This window comes from Aedes albopictus, chromosome 3 (genome assembly GCF_035046485.1).
Source record: "Aedes albopictus strain Foshan chromosome 3, AalbF5, whole genome shotgun sequence".
Taxonomy (NCBI): Eukaryota; Metazoa; Arthropoda; class Insecta; order Diptera; family Culicidae; genus Aedes; species Aedes albopictus.
The window spans coordinates 378190463-378205108 of NC_085138.1; the positions used below are offsets into that span (position 1 = coordinate 378190463).

Genomic DNA, 14646 nt, shown 5'->3' on the forward strand with positions numbered 1-14646 from the left:
AAGTGCGAAAATCTCATCAGTTTAAGTTGTATAATATTCTTGCTGATGTGAAGAATATTATACGGCTTAAACCAGATGGATTTTTGCACTTGGGCCAGCGCTATCGCTGGAAATGCAATTTACTCATTTTTTGAGCTGTTCCAGTTTAGCTCAGTTTTGTGTGAATCTTACTCATTTCAGAGTAACTTTTTCTTAGCGTGTGCAGCATGCAGCTTGCTTACAACTTTGCGTGCAAGATACTCTTTTATGTAAAATCGAATGAAGTTAAATGGAAATTTTAAACGTTGTAATATTACCGCCACGTGTGGTTTTGAGAATTTCTTTCTGTGTATCTGAGTCATACTGAGTGCCATGACATATACCCGAAAACCACATGACATGTCATGAAATTTGCATGCCATGTTATGTAAACGTCTGGTAAATCTTACTGCGTGTCCAAAATTTATACTTAAAAGGGTACAAACAGTTAAAACTGATGCTACAGAAAACAGTTATTTTCATCAAATTTTCATCCAGAAATTACCTTGTGGGCATTTTTAACGAACAGAGGAGTTTTATTCGAGCATACTATCTTGATCATCATGTGTAACTCCCTCTTAATTTGTTTGATTTTGATTTATATTCAAACAAGTGTCCTCTAGGGGTTCAAAATTGGACCTTTACAGTAAATGGCCATTGTTCTATATGGATCATCACCGTTGTTGATTATGTTGCGGGTTTGTTCATCGGCTTTTTTCGGTGAAAATGATTAAAATTCAGCATTTCCAGAACGTTTCGACCTACTACTGTTTTCGGTCATCCTCAGCGGTTCCTTAAATGTTTATTTAATTAGTAATTTATATAAAATATTATCAAAAACTTACATGCTATGGGGCAGAACTATAACCATTGCCCATTTGTTTACTTCTGTTTTCTGTTCATTCGTCAATTTTGAGCTGTGCATATCAAATAATTCATTCAAGCTTTTTGGATCTTTTTACCCTTCTTACACCCATAAGAAGGGTATAAATACCGCTTGGAAAACCGACTTTCGATCCGAGGCCCGCAGGGCCGAGTCACATATACCAATCAACTCAGCTCGACGAATTGAGCAAATGTCTGTATGTGTGTGTGTGTGTATGTATGTTACAAAAAAATGTCACTCACGGTTCTCAGCCGTCTGTTGGCCGATTTGATTTCTCTTGGAAGCAAATGAAAGCTACTACTTCCTAGTAGAACGCTATTGAATTTTATTTTGATTGGACGTTCGGTTACCGAGATATCTTTCAAAGAGTGCTAGGGAGTAGTACAACTTAATTATTTTAGATATTTTTGACAAAGTGTATCACCATAAATTTCTCAGCCGTCTATCAACCGATTTGGGTTCTTAAGGCCCCAAACGAAAGCTACTGCATCCTAGTAGAACGCTATTGAATTTTATTTTGATTGGACGTTCGGTTACCGCGATATCTTTCAAAGAGTGCTAGGGAGTAGTACAACTTAATTATTTTAGATATTTTTGACAAAGTGTATCACCATAAATTTCTCAGCCGTCTATCAACCGATTTGGGTTCTTAAGGCCCCAAACGAAAGCTACTACATCCTAGTAGAACGCTATTGATTTTTTTTTTGATTGGACGTTCGGTTACCGAGATATCTTTCAAAGAGTGCTAGGGAGTAGTACAACTTAATTATTTTAGATATTTTTGACAAAGTGTATCATTATAAATTTCTCAGCCGTCTATCAACCGATTCGGGTTCTTAAGGCCCCAAACGAAAGCTACTACATCCTAGTAGAACGCTATTGAATTTTTTTTTGATTGGACGTTCGGTTACCGCGATATCTTTCAAAGAGTGCTAGGGAGTAGTACAACTTAATTATTTTAGATATTTTTGACAAAGTGTATCACCATAAATTTCTCAGCCGTCTATCAACCGATTTGGGTTCTTAAGGCCCCAAACGAAAGCTACTACATCCTAGTAGAACGCTATTGAATTTTATTTTGATTGGACGTTCGGTTACCGAGATATCTTTCAAAGCGTGCTAGGGAGTAGTACAACTTAATTATTTTAGATATTTTTGACAAAGTGTATCACCATAAATTTCTCAGCCGTCTATCAACCGATTCGGGTTCTTAAGGCCCGAAACGAAAGCTACTGCACCCTAGAAGAACGCTTTTGAATTTTATTCCGATTGGACATTTTGTAACCGAGATATCTTTCGGGGAGTACTTTGGAGTAATACAACTTAACTTTTTAAGAGGTCTTTGACAAAATGCTTCATAATAAATGAATCAGCCGTGTGTCAATCGATTTGAGTTCTCTCAGCATCAAATGAAAGCTACAGCATCCAAGTAGTATGCTATTAAATTTCAAGCCGTTTGGACATTTTGTTTCCGAGATATCTTTCCACGAGTACTAAGGAGTGATGAAATTTGCGCTTTTGAGAGATTTTTGATAAAATGTATCATAATACATTTCTCAGCCGTTTGTCAACAGATTTTTTATGATCATATTTGGTTACACAAGTTAGTTATACATGAAAATGCAATTGCATCAAATACATAAAAGCTACTATCTCTTTGTAATATTTGAGCTTAATAAACAGTAGCAAACATATCACGGAATGTATGTAGGAAAAGCCTTTTTACCCTTCTTACACCCATAAGAAGGGTGTAAATACCGCTTGGAAAACCGACTTTCGATCCGAGGCCCGCAGGGCCGAGTCACATATACCAATCAACTTAGCTCGACGAATTGAGCAAATGTCTGTATGTGCGTGTGTGTGTGTGTGTGTGTGTGTGTGTGTGTGTGTGTGTGTGTGTGTGTGTGTGTGTGTGTGTGTGTGTGTGTGTGTGTGTGTGTGTGTGTGTGTGTGTGTGTGTGTGTGTGTGTGTGTGTGTGTGTGTGTGTGTGTGTGTGTGTGTGTGTATGTATGTTACAAAAAAATGTCACTCACGGTTCTCAGCCGTCTGTTGACTGATTTGATTTCTCTTGGAAGCAAATGAAAGCTACTACATCCTAGTAGAACGCTATTGAATTTTATTTTGATTGGACGTTCGGTTACCGAGATATCTTTCAAAGAGTGCTAGGGAGTAGTACAACTTAATTATTTTAGATATTTTTGACAAAGTGTATCACCATAAATTTCTCAGCCGTCTATCAACCGATTCGGGTTCTTAAGGCCCCAAACGATAGCTACTGCATCCTAGAAGAACGCTTTTGAATTTCATTCCGACTGGACATTTTGTAACCGAGATATCTTTCGGGGAGTACTTTGGAGTAATACAACTTAACTTTTTAAGAGGTCTTTGACAAAATGCTTCATAATAAATGAATCAGCCGTGTGTCAATCGAATTGAGTTCTCTCAGCACCAAATGAAAGCTACAGTATCCTAGTAGTATGCTATTAAATTTCATGCCGTTTGGACATTTTGTTTCCGAGATAGCTTTCCAGTAAATTTACGCTTTTGAGACAAAAAAATCTGGTAGTTGAGCCCATGGTCGATGATTCTATTTTGGAAAGAAATCAACTACAATATTTTCTAGAATGACCAAAAATCACAATCATACATACGAATAATACAACAATAATTTTAATAAGTGTAAGAAGGGTTCTGTTCACCATAGGTGGATTAATTTAGGTTTTTATGACTAATTCTACGATAATTACGAAAAGTTACAATAAATAGGAGAAAATTGGTTTCATTTTGAAACTCCATACAAAATGGGATGAAAAATTGATTGAAAACTTTAGGCCGCATTTACTCGAAAGTGGGGTTTTGTCACTTACACCCCTTTGTTTCTAACCCCCTCATTTGTAATAATTTATATGCAACGACAGAGTACCTTACAAACATATGTCTTTATATATTGCAATGCATGCTGATCACTGATTGTCCTTTTCCATCAATTATCGCTCCATCTTAGAATTCTGCGCAATTATCAATCATCCTTGCTTCCTGTACTCGGGCGTATGCAATTTCCTTCACATGTCATTTCTCTGTCACCATCAACCGTGTTCACCCAGTTTCGAATGGCCATCGCTTAATTTTCCACCGATCAAAACACTATCAAAGACCCACTTTCCACCACACCGTAACTATTCCCGCACACAGAATCCATTTCGTTCGTTCCCCGCCCGCGGTAATCAATCTCAATTCATTCCAATCAATGAAGCACACTATCGACACTTCTATCGACGCGGTAGCGACGGCACTTTGATTTCGTCCGGCACTTGCATCTTGCTTCCTCGCGATTTCGCGCGTTCATATTGATTGATGAACTTCGATTTCTCACTGACGACGATATCGAGGATGACGACGACCTAGGTTGCACCGGAAATCTCACCACACATCAATTTTCCCACATATAGGTACCGGTACATACACTTTCCCAACATTTTGCGCCACACTTTCTCAGGGTTGAAAAAATCGATATCTGCCTGCCGTCGTGTCTGGTTCCGACCAGTTGGATGGTGGAGCTCACATGGAATCCACCCACTGCTGCTGGCTACTGCTGCCACTGCTGCTGCCTGACACTGCAACTTTGGCTGCCCCGGTTCGGTGGGTGGGAACAAAGTGCGGCCGGTCGGATGGGTGGCACGCACACTAGTGCGGCTCCCCGGTTCTTCCTTTACGATTTGAGAACAGTTTATTAGGGTGCGACTTGGTTAAAAGAATTTCACAAAACCTGATTTTGCTCAAGACCCGGGTAGACGTTAATATCATAATCATATCTCAAAACAATCAAATTTTGATGTCATATCTTAATATGATATTGGTGAGATATTCAAAAAGTTGCCAAATATCTGCTCAATATCTCATCGTGATATGATTTCAAAATTAGTACTTAATTTGATCTTCAGAAAGCCTTGTGCAACCCGCTGTATAAATGTCGAAATTTCCCAACATAACGCATGAAAACTAACTTTCGTGTATATTTTCATTATGCACCGTCCCCAAATTATGTATCGCTTCAGGGGATAGGGAATTAATAAATTACGTAACGCTTCAGGGGAATAGGGAACAGAGCCTAGCGATACGATCCATACAAACAAGTTGGAGGTTTCATAAAAAAACGCATGAACCAACCACTGTCAACCACCGTGTTCAAAATGCTTAAGTTGCAAGAAATGGTGTAAATAATACCCAAAATTTTGCTCAAACAGCATTAAATTAGGCAAGAAATCATGATAGCCATGCTTTTTGTATCATTTCATTGCAAAAATGGAGAATTTACCTTCTCATTATACAAAAAAAAATCAGCCCATTACTACATTCCAGTACTTCACTGATTGCGTCCTAATGGTGGAAATTTGTCCTGCTTTGGGCGCAAAATAAACCAAACATGTTTCTACACATGTCGTTTTTGAAGTTGGGATCACTGCCTTTGTAACAATTCGTAGCATGAGCATAAAATGTGTAATAATCTAGAAAATACTCCTTAAGATCAAAGCTAATCTCTTCACATTCCCATGTGCAACATCCAGAAATCGAAAGATCTGAAAATTACTGCTCAAGATCAAAATCAGTTCTTTCACACATTCATCTTGTTTGATTATCAGAGTAGGTTCTTTTAGTGATCTAGTTCTTCTGTTTATAAGTTGGTGCACATAACTGATTTTTTGTTCAAGACTCGTAGCGATTTATTCACTAGATCAATCACTATATTGGTTGCCGTAATTTGCACTTATACTAGATTTATTTCTTAACATTAAACATTAACTACACAATAATTGGATACGATACATGCACTAAAATGACGAATTGACGATGAACAAAACAAAGCGACGACGCCAGGTCATCCTCTTATGACGGTTGATGGATCTGCACTGATCATATTCCGCATGCTGTTCTCATCCCTATGCCTTCATTATAGACGATGTTGATATGGATGCGGCGGAGATCGGGTTATCTCACACAGTTAAGGTGTTCAGCACGATCGATGTATAGGATGCTAGATCAGGGTCTAATTGAGGTCCCATTGAAGAGAGACGATATTGGTGATCGCTGTATTAGCCACGTATAAAGAGAGAGACGTTTCGCAGTCATCGAACACATCTATAACATTCGAAAATTGTAATATCTGAAAACTACTATTCAAGATCAAAATTAGTTCTTTCAAACACTCATCTACAATATGGCGCGACCCAACTAACACAACTACCATTAGCCGCAAACACCTTGGAAAACGTAGAACTTGATGCTCTTGTTACCGCACGGTGTCAAAATTTCGATTATTATCGAACTTTCATGTACCTCGGATTTTTCTTCATAGAATGTTAGAATTTCGGCTATAATGTATAAATGCAAAATTTGAAAATATTCTATCGGGGAAAATTTGAGTTAGATGAGTTTTTGGCTATTTTCCATACTAAAAATCAATAATTACTATTTTAGCCCAAAAAACATCCCATACAAAATGTATGGAAAAATTTTTGCCGATGAAATATTTTCTAGTTTTCGGATTATGAATATATAGCCCAAATACAAATCATTTTCGAAGAAAAATCCGAGGTACATGAATGTTCGATAATAATCAAAATTTTGACACCGTGTACCGTCAAGGCGCCATTCACCGTGGGGGCTCCATTCACCGTGTGCCTTCGAATATTTTTTCATTATTTCCATATTATGATTGAATGATATGACAATGTAGTAGAATGATGTAATGATAATGATGATGTAGAATGATAAACTAAATGTAGTAACGTTTTTATTCCACTAAGAAGCAATTAAAATCACATATCAGATAAGTATTTTGCATTACCGAAGTAAGTTTAACAAGAAAGTACGGTTCCTCGTACTTTTTAATTGAAACAAAAAGGCACGGTAAATGGGTACCCTAAAAATCAATGGTCTCCATTCACCGTGCCCCATATTGTCCCATATATCTAGAAAAAATCAAAAATTTGAACATTCGTTTTTCTAATAAAATCTTGCTTGTTATTACTTGAAATGAATTTAAACGAAGAAAATTCCCTTGGCTGAGTTGTTTTGATTATCTTTAAACAAAGTAGAATAAAATTTCTCATACACGGTGAATGGATCCCTACTACCACGGTGAATGGTGACCTACCACGGAATTAGGCGACCCTACTACCCTTTACTAATTGTACTATATCACCAAATTTTGTGAAAAATTTTCTACTTCTGTGGATATTGCTTTAATTTTAACCTATAATGAAGGCAATTAAAAGCGGCACCAACAATGTTTATAAGACTGGTGTCAAATGACAGCCCTTATTTGCCCCGAATCCTCTTAGACCCACGGTGAATGGTGCCTTGACGGTACCTTCTTTTTTTCAGATATGATTCGTAGTGCAGTGGTAATGTCACTGATCATAAACCACAATGTCATAAGTACGACTCTGATCGCGGCCATATTTCTTTTTTTACTCTAATCCATCTGTCAGATCATTTTTTGATATTGGCTTATAATATCTAAATGAGATATTATTATGTTCTACCCCATACTAATTTTTGATCTTTTATCTTTTATGTCAAACAAATCAATAGCTAATTATGATCTTGAGTACTTCACTTAGTAATATCTAATGATGATATTAATTTGATATTTTCTTCTACTCGGGATAGCTTATGAAATTCCCTTCCAAAAATATATGAAAAAAATTGAGGTATTTTGTTCCAGGGAAATTGGCGAAAAAACTGGTTGTTGGCGGTGGTAAGGGAAATTTCAAATTTTATATTTGAAAAATGAACCCAAATTAAAAAAAAAATACATACTTTTAAAATAATACAGAAATATACTCAAAATTAGGTACTAATTTTAAGAGAAAAGGCCCACGAAATTCTACCATATCTCTGCATTCTTCCAAGAACTTATTTGGTAAAAGTCCTTCAAAAATAACAGAAATCTGTCAGGGAGTATTTCTAGATTTCTGCTCGAGTAATTTTGGGTCAAAAAAAATCTTATTTTATCGAAAAACGTCTACAAGAAAGAAAAGACACCAAAACCAGGAAAAATCATTCAGAAATCCAAGTAATAAGCAATAAAATTTGAAAACAAGAGGTTTCAGTTCTGATTGATTTCGATCTTTTTGTTCACATGTACACCAAATTCACGAATAAGAAACAGAAAATAAAAACGTTGGAAAGAATTCATAAAGAAAACCAGGGAGAACTTCTGAAGGAGTTTTTTTTAAGAAATCGCAGCAAAAATATGTAAAGAAAGAACCAGTTGAAGGATTTTTGAATAAATTACAGAAGGATTTTCAAAAGCAATCTATGGAGGTATTACTAAGAAAATCTATGCAAGGGTTCATCAATGAATCCTTGGATAAATCTTTGGAGAAATCTCTAGGATTTTTTTTTGAAAATGAAAAAACACTAATGAAATTTTAAGAAAACATATTATAATTGCTATTTATGAGCAACTCGTGGAAAATTTTCCAAACTATTTTTTCGATTTCTGAAGTAACCCCTGAAGAAATTTCTGAAAGAATCCTTGAAAAATCCTTACAACATTTTTAAAGCGATCCCTTTAAGATTTTCTGTATGAATCACTAGTGGAAAATCTTAGAAAACCGTGGAAAATTTTGCAATGAAATACTTCTATCAATTTCTGGAGGCATCTACGAACTTATTTCTAAAAAAACCTGGAAAACTAGTTCAAAGCTTCTCTAGAAGAAAAAAAATTCTGAAGAAATTTATGGAATGATATCTTAAGAAATCATTTGAGAAAACATTTCTAAACAAATTTAGAAGAAGCTTTCAAATAAATTTCTGAAGGAATCCATGCTGACATTTCCGTGCTAAATTTCCAGATGCATCCCTGGAAGATTTTCAATTTCAGGAAACAATGAGCAAAGTTGTAATGAAGAAATTTCTGAGAGCATTCATAGACTAATGTATGAAACAAAAACCCTGGAAAACTTGTTTCCAGGGTTTTTCTCTTGATAAATATTTGAGCAAATATTTCGGAATGTTCTAATGAAATCCATTGAGAAGTTCCTGCAGAAATTTATGAAGGGTTTACTAAAGCTAATTAAATGATTCCTTGTGGTTTTTTTTTATTGAATCCATGAAGGAATTCCTGAAGAACCCCTTGTAGAAATTTCTGAAGAAATTCTGAAAACCAATGGAAAAATTACAGAAGAAATCTCTGAAGGATTTTCTGTAGTCATTTCTGGAGAAATTTCTAAAAAAAAATTAATGGAAATATAAAGAAACCCATCACAGGACGAATTTATGATAAAATTACTAGAAAAATGCTGAAGAATTGTTTGGAAAAAAAAATCGGAGGAATCGATTCAAGAGGAGTGCGAAGAAATGGGATTGATGTGCCGTTTTCATGAAACACGGAAGTCTTTCCAGAGGCTCGACGCATCCCGCAACAGCCGATTAGGCAGGAATAAGAAGAGGGGGCACGGTGTCTATGGTTGAAGAATATTATTAGTTAAAATGCAGTGTCGTTAAGTCACCTACCAAATGTAAGCTTAAGGGTCTATTATTTCATTTGGTGCAAAGAGTTAAAAGTTCTATCGAGTTTATTTTTCTATACAAATTTTGGGTGAGTACCCAAAAAATAAGTGATTCTCGTAATTTTGTTCTAAAAAAAAAATAAAATTGTTCTAGAGTTGTACATCGACTTCGAAGCTACATACGACAGTATTGACCGCACAGTGCTATAGAAAATCATGGAAGAAAATGGCTTTCTTGGGAAGCTGATTGGACTGATTAAAGCAACGATGGACGGTGTGAAAAATTACGTAAGGGTTTTGGATGAATTGTTCAATTCATTTGTATCTTGCCGGGGACTGCGACAAGTTGACGGACTTTCATATCTACTCTTCAACATAGCTATGGAAGGTGTAATGCGACGAGTCGGGCTCAACAGCCGAAATACGATTTGCACAAAATCCGGTCACTTTGTGTGCTTTGCGGACGACATGTACATTATAGCAAATATAATAAATTATATGAAAATCTGTTTTTACTCAATATAATTTTATGTGTTGATTTTTTCACAATACTTTGTTCTGGGAACTTTTAAAGCACCCAAAAACTCACAATTTTGTCGAAGACGCCAAGTTTGTTTCTCATCGATTTTCAAAGTTACAACTGCTTTTCCATGAAAAAAAGTCGTATTTTCAAAATTCAAAAAAAAGCTTTAAACAAAAAAGGTACCTGCAGTTTTTTCACCATAAATAGAACAGAGTACGATCTTTCCAATGCATCCGAGAGATTGAAAATCCGTTTGCTCCTTTTTGAGATATGACTTTTTGAAAAAAAGTGATTTTTCGAAGAAAAATGCCAATATCTTTTTAACTATGAGAGTTAGAACTTTGAGCTCTTTGGAAAAAATATGCGTCGTTGATAGTTCTAAAAGTGCTCGGAACAAAGTATTTAGGAGAAACGAACGAATTAAAAGTTATTTCAAGAAATCTGAAATTGATGGATCACCCTAACATGAATCTTTTAAAAAAATATAAGTTGGGAACCATAAGAGATAGAATAATGGTTTCTCCGGCAAACTTGCTCCAAATAAGTTCTTTCACAACTTTGTAGAACATTTTGTGAACGTACATAAAACTATTAAAAAGCAGATGTTTGGATCAGCGAAACTAGAGGGACCACCCTAATTTTACAATAATGAGAAAAAAGGTCAAAAAATAAGAAGAAACTTTCTCAAAGACACCATGTAACTAAAACTTATGGTTTAGGCACAAACATTTTTGTCTTCGTAAATACGGCTCTGGACCCATTGTGCAATGTCAGTCGTGCAATTAGAACGCGCATCATCAGTTAAAGTCATGCCTACACCCACGCACCATGTATCAAATGCTAATATGACCGGTTGTCCTCTACGGTCATGAGACATGGACCATATTTGAGAAGGACCTGCAAATACTGAACCACAAGCTTGCTGCATTCTACGGCGAGCCCAGAATTCCTGACGGTGGTCGAAGCTGGAAGGATACGGTGGGCAGGGCATGTTGCAAGAGTGCCGGACAACAACCCTACAAAGTTGGTGTTTGCTGCTGATTCGGTTGGCACAAGAAGACGTCGAGCGCAAAGAGCGAGATGGGCGGGAGCAGTGGCCGAGGATCGAGAGCAGCAGCCACAAATCGAGAATTTTGGTGTACTATTTATTGTTGGTTATATGTGCTCTTAACCCTTTGAAGTCAGAATTTTTCCAAGCGTTCTTATGGAGTTTTTTCTAAGTTTTTCTGTAGTTTTGGTGGTCAATAGCATCAAAACGGTAGAATATTATGAAGAATTTTTTTTTCTGGATATCCTATGTTATCCAAACTATTCTTGAGTTTAGATCCTTAAGTCTATGGGTGTAACGGTAACTTCTTTCATTATACATAGCTACGATTTGTAATCTATCATGTCCAGTAAGTCTCCTGAAAGTTCAACAGACATTATCAGATCAATTGGGATATCCTAGGTCATCCAAACTGTTCTTGAGTTCAGATCCTAAAATCTACGGGTGTAATGGTAACTTCTTTCATCATACAAAGCTACGATTTGTAATCTATCATGTCCAGTAGGTCTTCTGAAAGGTTAATAGACAATATCAGATCAGTCTTGATATCCTAGGTCATCCAAACTGATTTTGAGTTTACATCCAGAAGACAACGGGTGTAACGATTACTTCTTTCATTATACAAAGCTACGATTTGTAATCTATCATGTCCAATAGGTCTTCTGAAAGGTTAATAGACAATATCAGATCAGTCGGGATATCCTAGGTCATCCAAACTGTTCGTGAGTTTACATCCTGAAGACTACGGGTGTAACGATAACTTCTTTCATTATACAAAGCTACGATTTGTAATCTATCATGACCAGTAAGTCTTCTGAAAAGTTTATAGAGGTCATCAGATCAGGCAAGATATCCTAGGTCATCCAAACTGTACTTGAGTGTAGATCCTAAAGTCTGCGGGGATAACGGTAACTTCTTTCATTATACAAAGCTACGATTTGTAATCTATCATGTCCAGTTGCTTTTCTGAAAGGGCAATAGGCAATATCATATCAGTCGGGATATCCCAGGTCATCCAAACTGTTCTTGAGTTCAGATTCTAAAGTCTGCGGGTGTAACGATAACTTCTTTCATTATACAAAGCTACGATTTGTAATCTATCATGACCAGTATGTCTTCTAAAAGGATAATAGACAATATCAGATCAGTAGAGATATCCCAGGTCATCCAAACTGTTCTTGAGTTCAGGGATGGGAACACTCACTTGCAGAGAGTTACACTCACTTGATGTTTTCTCAGCTCTGAAGCGTGCAATCGAGAAATGGTGTATGGTGACTTTTGCCTTGTGGTTTTGTCTAAAAGTTTGCCGAATGGAGTAGGTGTCGCACACGCATATCAAAGTCGTTGCAGAGCTGTGAAAGCGATTCTCCACGAGGTGAGCGTAATTTACATTCATCTCGTGGAGAGTTGCCTTCGCAGCTCCTTCGCGACTTCGGTACGCGTGTGCGACCCCAACTCTATTAGGCAAACTTTTAGATAAAACCACAAGGCAAAAGTCGTCCATACACCAATATCTCAACACTATCTTGAAATGACTCATGATATGCCAGGGGGGTTACAGATTACAGTTTAAAGTTCTTTGTGAGAATAACTACTGTTACTATGAAGAGCTAAGCTTCAGGGTAGTTTGGATGACCCTCAATGTCCCAAAGGTTCATAATAATATATAGTGAACTTCAGATTGGTCCTGTCACCGCGATTGATTATGAAACGTAACTCAGTATGTCAGATATAACTGATATTACGAGTGTAGACCTGAATTTCTGAACTCAAAAATAGTTTGGATGACCTGGAACATTTCCATAGTGTCTCTAAATGACATTTGAGGTTTCAAGAGTTTCACGGATCTCAGCAGACTATGCTATGCAATTATTTATGGCGAAACACATAAAGTTATTCTTGTAAATTTGAAGGACTTTTTTATAGAACAGTTTGGACGACCCTGAATGTCCTAAAGGTTTATAAAAAGCTAGTAGATTTTAGATTGCTCCAGTTACTGCGGTTAGTTATGCAGCGGTACTCAGTATAACAGATATTGATACTGTTACGAGTGTAGACCTGAAGTCCTGAACTCCAAGGTAGTTTGGTTGACCTGGAATATCTTTGTAGTGTCTCTAAATGACATTCGAGATTTCAAGAGCTTAGCGGATCCCCGCAGATTATACAATATTATTAGTTATGGTGAAAACACATATAGTTATTCTTGTAGATTTAGAACTTCATTATGAAACTATGGACTTCATTATAGAACAGTTTGGACGGCCCTGAATGTCCCAAAGGTTTATAGTAAGTTAGTAAGCTTCAGATTGCTCCAGTAACTGCGGTTGATTACGCAACGTCACTCAGTAAAACAGATATGGCTACTGTTACGAGTGTAGGCCTGAAGTTCTGAACTCCAAGGTAGTTTGGCTGACCTGGAATATACCTATAGTATCTATAAATGACATTGTAGATGTCAGGAGCTTCACGGATCCCAGTAGGTTATGCAATGCTATTATTTGTGGCGAAAATACATATAATTACTCATGTAGATTTGAAGGACTTCCCTATAGGACAGTTTGGAACACCTAGAACATCGCAGAATATAAAACACCTTTGGATATTCTTGACGAAGGCTAAATGAATACATATAAACGTAACCCACATCCAAGTTCAGCTTTTAGAACAACTGATATGTCAATTATTTCGTTGTTCCAAATTTTACGGTGTTCAGGATGTTCTAGGTTATCAATGAAGTCCCAAATACAAATATTCTCATTTTTCCCTAGTAAAGGACTCAATTTTCAACAACTTCGCCGAAGACAGTATTCTGTTTTATCGAATGGGTGAATTTATACAGGGGCTGTTCATAAACCACGTAGACCAAATTTTGGCCATCTCAGACTCCCCCCCCCCCTCCCCCCTCGTAGACTTTCGTCCATACAAAAATTTGAAAATTTATATGGAGCGTAGACTCTGGCCAGAACCCCCCCCCTCCCCCCAAAAAGTCTACGTGGTTTATGAACGGCCTCACAGCCATTTCTATGTTGGGGTCATATATGACCCCTCCGGCTCCAAAGGGTTAAATGTTATGTTGAGCGAATAAATTAATTTGTCAAGAAATTTACATAACATTTGCACCATAGATTCTGGATCACATGCTTGAAAGGCAATAGGGCAACTTTTGATAGTATAGGCAGGTTTGTTCTCTTCGTCATGATGGGTTTTTGTCGGCCAAATTGTCTGTAACTTGGTCGTAGGATTCAGCTTGATTGGGAAACATTTGAGGACAACTTTGATTTCAACATGTTTAAAAAAAAATACCGTGGCGAAGAGAGAACAAAACTCTCGAACATACATAAGTTCACCTATTTTACCTGCAATTACACCAAAAGATTCAATCATAGAATTTTTCCAAAAACAGCCCCCAGCACTGCAATAAAATGTGCTCAATTAATGATGCCTAATTGTTAAAAACATATTTTGATCAGCTGTTGGACGTATTCTTTCAAATAGTTTAACGAAGGTAAGGTGAGGATCTAACAAGAACGACTGGTAACATGTAACTTCTATTGTATTTCCTCAGAATCCTTCCTCAAAATCAAAATAAATCAAATAAAATAAAAAATAAATCAAATTTTCATCCATGTTGATGTCCATGTTCATCATGTT

At 36.6% G+C, this 14646-nt stretch overlaps 1 protein-coding gene across 13 annotated transcripts in view; it reads right to left on the reverse strand.

Annotated features, from left to right (window-relative positions):
- LOC109409918 (sodium-dependent neutral amino acid transporter B(0)AT3) overlaps nucleotides 1–14646 on the reverse strand; it is a 159360-nt gene that overhangs the window by 124922 nt on the left and 19792 nt on the right. For 2 of the 13 annotated variants that reach the window (XM_029875199.2, XM_029875200.2), the window contains exon 2: nucleotides 4369–4612. The exons of 10 other annotated variants lie outside the window; for them this stretch is intronic. The gene's annotated coding sequence lies outside the window, so the exon portion shown is untranslated. One more of the 13 variants, XM_062855775.1, reaches the window with a different exon arrangement.